The 5,306-nt window shown below is 39.0% G+C and overlaps 1 long non-coding RNA gene across 1 annotated transcript; it reads left to right on the forward strand.

Annotated features, from left to right (window-relative positions):
- Window positions 1-1,158: 1,158 nt before the first annotated feature.
- Window positions 1,159-3,849, forward strand: LOC116669411 (uncharacterized). The gene is made up of 3 exons (XR_004326774.1): window positions 1,159-1,169; window positions 3,042-3,044; window positions 3,777-3,849. It is a non-coding gene; the product is annotated as an uncharacterized LOC116669411 (long non-coding RNA).
- The last annotated feature ends 1,457 nt before the right edge of the window (window positions 3,850-5,306 follow it).

Raw genomic sequence — 5,306 nt, forward strand, 5'->3', positions numbered from 1 at the left:
TAATAATGGAACTAAATGTCCCCGAAGTGGGTGTGTTGCAGTAGCAATAACATTAAAATTGCAGATTGGAGGCAATAAAGAAAAACAGCAATCTTGATTTCCCGGAGTTTCATGCATTTAAAGCACATTCTTATACCACCCCTGACCCCTTATCTAGCCTGCGCTGCACCATCATTACAATCAGTGTAATCCCATGTCTCATTTGACTGCAAGCCATGCACCAAAGACAATTAATTTCAGTTAGTAAAAGTATGTTCCATGACATATGCGTCTGAATTAAAGCACATGCAGGATGCAGAGACATTTGCATTTTGCTCATTATCTGCTTGCTTCTGTACGGTTGAATTACATCAGCTTATGAGTTGGTTTTCCATTTGCATTTTTTGATTGTATCCTCAGGAGGGAAAAAGCCTTTGATATGGTTTTGATTATGATTTGCTGAGTACACACTAAACAATTCATGATTTAGTTGCTCCTCCTTTAGCCGTTTCTTCACATCCAAAGCACAGTTGCTGCTAGTTTGTTTGATATACATTCATTTATTTGATCAAATCATTTTATTTTATTCAAGCTATTTCAGTAAACACTGCCATTTCAACATTTGTATCCAGTCAGAAATGCCTCCTTCCTTGTCTCTCACCAGGCAGTGCTGAATTTCAGTCATTGCTGCTGTTCCTTTTTCTTAACATTCATATGAATTGTAAAATGTTTTGACTTGATGATCCATACGTCATCTTCAAACATATTCTGTGTCAATTTGGCCTTTTTAAATGACGTGAAGTAAAATGTTTCAGCAGAATCCTCTGGATGGACGGGAACTAGAAACAACTGCTAGACAAGATAAAACCCAAATTCAGTCGGTTACCTTAGTCAATAATAAATATTACTGCTATTGCTGCATTATTGGCTACAGAACATATTATCACTAAGTAGTAGTGTTTGCTTTGTGTAGCACAGTGGAAAGTATGAAATCCAGTGTGGTAAATGGGTCTGAAGTGGAGCAAACTTTGTCTCCCATCTTTTGCGAGACTGTGTTCTGTCACGTAAACGTTCTGTAGACCCCTTTTTAACAAATGATCACAATCAAGCGCTAACCTTCTGGTACAAATATATCTGGTTTATTTTAGCTGTTTAAACAATAAAAACACTTTTATTGTGAAACAGCAGCAGTAGAAAATTTGTATGCATCATTTTCCTGTGAAACCCTCTTGCTTCAATGGAAAACCTGAATCCAACACGAGAATGGTGGATTCCGCCACTACAGCTGTCATTTTTTTAATCCCTTTAACTTTTTACAAAAACCCTTTAGAGACGAAAATTAATAAATACCATACTCTTTAAGTTTATATACACTTAAAAAGGTAATACCATTGCATTGGGTGACATATTCCCTCTCTTTAATCAACATGTGTGATAGCTCATTGGGTGTCAAAAGACAACCAACTAAACCAGGAGCACTCTCTTGCCACCTCTCTGCAACACTGCCAAACTGTGTATGCAGCTTTGCGTCTTGCTTCTTCTTATCTTTGAAGACACATTTTAAACTCGGCTCCCATCATCCAGGGGGAAAAAAACAGCTGAAGTGTCACAGCACAATTGGAAATATGGTATTGAAAACAATGGATTAGCAATCGCCAAAGCACATTTGTTAATCTAAGTTTGCTTTGAAGGTAGACAACTAAAAATGAATTAGAGGGACACTTGCACTGAAGTCCACTTCGCATTGGGGAAAATAATGAAAAGACTATAGGCTCCCAGTGACACAAGTAATTTGGTTAAAACCTGAAGTGGGTAAACCTTGAGATGCTATTATCTGCTAGGTTTTTAGGTGAGATTGCTTCATCTCAATATGTAAGATCAGAATTGCGAGAGTTCCTATATTAAATTCTGTGTCTGTGCAGCACGATACAGACTATGTTTTGTGAGCACACTTTTATCATGATGGATTTGCTTAACAAAAAAGGACCCCAGCTTTAGTTGCAGGCTGAGTTGCAGTTGGGGAACTGGAATCATGTAAAAAGGAATGGGGATTTGCTAGGATGATTTGTGAGTTTGTTTGGTTTTTCCCTGGAAAGTAATTAAAGTCTGACATGAGCACACATGAAAATCACAGCCAATCACTCCTGTATGCGTGATGCGATTTGTGTCGCCCGCGCTCATATTCCTAATTACACGTTAACTTTGTCTCTTTTGGAATATAATAAAAGCAAAACCCTTTTGGTGCCACTCAGCCACAGTCAGCAACGGCGGACGTGCTGGCAGGAACAACCCCACTGATGGACGTCTTTAATTAGCAAGCCGTGACACTGGATGAGTTTTCCACCATTTCATTCATTCTGAACTTCAGCTGATTGGGTCAACTCTATTTCAGTGCTGTCCCCAATTCTGCTAAGGGCCTGTTTAATGTTCTTGGCTTAAAGTCACGCAAAATAACATGAGCGTGACAGTGAGAAATGTGTGATGAGCTTACAACACTCTTAGTTTGCTTCAACATATTTTTTATTTCATTCGGACTAAATCTGACCTCAAACCAAGTCAGAATCATTGCTCTTTAACATTAATTTCTTATATTAAACTACATTTAGTTGAAAGAGAATACGCCCTTGGAGGTGTTTTGTCGCAGCTTTTTCATTCTGTTCTTGTCCACACACACTTTGGTTGACACAGACAGCACATCAATTAATCTTAAATACACAGAATACAACAGCTCTTTACACTGCTCCCATCCTGCAAGCATTGACAAATCCTTAGAAATCATCAAATCATTTTTCATTTTCATTGTTTCAATAGTAAAAAGGGCTTAAATTTCTGGGTTTTCCTGGTCCTATTATTCCTCCTCCCCCCCCCCCCCCCCCCCCCCCCCCCCCCATGCCAGAGAATTTGGCACGGGCAAAGAAATGGCAGGTTTAGGGGGAAAAAATCTTATTAAACAAATTCTCTAAAGTATTGCGACTAACTGGTGTGGAGTGCGCTGATAACAGCTGGCCATTTTGGAGTGTCACCTCGCTTGGCAGCTGCACCAGCGTAGAGAGGGGGGAAAGAATGTTTTAATGGCTCTAGCCCATGGATTTGAACACTGTTATTTTGGCAACTTTTTAATTATCTTCAAATGAATGAATTGATAGGAGCAGTCGTAACGAGACAGAGATAGGGGAACATTCTGTTGTGGTAGCGTTTTCCCCATTCTGGTCGTCTCTCATGCAAAGATGTTTTAGCAAGATGGCCTCCAGACTAAATTGTTCAAATGTTTCGAGGGCAACTTTGCTAATGAGAAATGTAATCACACTTTTGGGGAATTTTAGCTTCATGTGATGGACAAAACTTGAAGCTAAAGATAGAAATGGAATTTCATCATAGGGAACCATTTAGTATAGAGCCGATGTCCTACTGGAAATATCAAAAAGCAAATTCTTATTTACTTATTTCATACAAGATATACGTTGTTCTTTAATTAGCAAATGTTTAAGATTAACAACACATTTTTTAATTAATTTCAGTGCAGTTTTGATCACTTTAAGTCTATTTAAAGCCGCAGGGAGTCCATTCAAGTGCACGACAAGTGAAATTAAATTTGTCCATACTTAAATCTGCCCGTGCGTTCATGGGCGTCAGTAAAACATTTTTCCAAGTGAAAATGTCATCATGCACATCACTTCATGTGGGAATCACAGGTGGGAAACTAGGGCTAGATTTTCCCAGTTGGTGACGCGTTGTTGAATACTGACGTACAGCTCTTGAACAAACTATAGTGAGGAAAGTAATGCGTAATTGAAGAGCTTTGGGGTGTTATTGTGGCCTCCATGTTCTCACACACCTGATGCTATAGGCTACGCCCAACAGTTGGTGGCAGTAATAGAACAAGTTGTCATACCAAACGCCAAAATAACAAAAGAAGCAGAAAAGAAAATGCATACCAACCATGTGAACGCTGGCAGTAGGAAAAACATAATCACAGGGGTGGTCCCTGACATTCCCAGGTGAAATGAACGCAACTATCAGGACATCATTCTGCTCTGCGTAATATCTTGGCACCAAGTTGCAGAGCTTTGGCTGTGCTTCCACCCAATCTAGTCCCAAATCAATATCTGCCTTGGAAATTGTCTAGTCTTAATCTGCATTGGTGTTTGTACTTGTTGTACATACGCAGGCCTCAAGAAGTATTTAATTGTTTTTTTTTGGCTCACTTTTACTCACAACATGCTAACCGGCAACATAGGATCCCATTAACTATGCAAAACAAGTGGCTGCGATGCCGGTGTTGCACCGGTCTAAAACAATGCATGCACTAAGACAACAAATGCCTTGGCCCACCTATGTACAGCTAGGGAGTCCGTGATAAGCCCTATTTCAACAAATGGTGGCGTAGTCCTTTAAAAGCTTAAAGAATCTTTAAAACTCTAAAGCACAAAGTATGTTTTGGATAAAATTCTGAAAGTTAAATCCTGCTTGCTTTTGAAGGTCCATTGTGATAGGAAATCGAAGGAGTACACTACAAATGTATTTCTTTTGCTACAAGGTAAAGGAATGTCTGCAATAAACAAAAAAACATCCACAAGTCCCTAAAACAAGAGATTTAGTCGATGTTTCAACATTAGAAAGCCAAATATAAATCCAGGCCAACAAACTTTGAGAAAGTGTATAAAGTGAACTAAAAACCACTGACTTACTGAAAGATAAAAGTGGGGCTAATCAGAAAGGGTTTTTCCATTGTGTGTGAAAGTCTCGCAAAATCCATCTGTTGTACCAGCAATGTTCACTGTGTGAGCATTAGTGAAACAGACATGATACTGTGTGGGCAAACTAAGGAAGCTTGCTTCTCTAGCAAAAGTTAAAAAAAAAAAAACAACTTACATTTAACTGACATGTGGCACAAGAACCAGAACGTTAGGTTTAGGAAAAGATCGTGGGTGGAGTTACAAAATGTACATTCTGTAACACATGGAACATGAACATGACATGAGCCCTGTTTTTCTGAGTGCAAGTCATATGTTGTTTGACCCATCAACCAGCCAGACCAACACAGATTTTTGGTCTTTCATACTAATCGCTACCGTTGTCGCTCTTAATCCAACGTCATTTTACAGTGCATTCAGAGCTTTTTCCATGCCTGGTACATCTCATACAGAGATATTGAGAAATGAGAAGCTGCTTGTGAGCAATTAACAGTTAATTGGCAACAGTTTTTCTGGGCATTCTAAAACACCCTCCACACAATCACAAAAATGATTCCTAGGTAAAAGAGAGCCAAGGTCACTTGTAGGTCTGGGCAATGTGACAATATTCAAAATCAAAATGATACATACAAC

Source organism: Etheostoma spectabile, chromosome 19 (assembly GCF_008692095.1).
Source record: "Etheostoma spectabile isolate EspeVRDwgs_2016 chromosome 19, UIUC_Espe_1.0, whole genome shotgun sequence".
Lineage (NCBI taxonomy): Eukaryota > Metazoa > Chordata > Actinopteri > Perciformes > Percidae > Etheostoma > Etheostoma spectabile.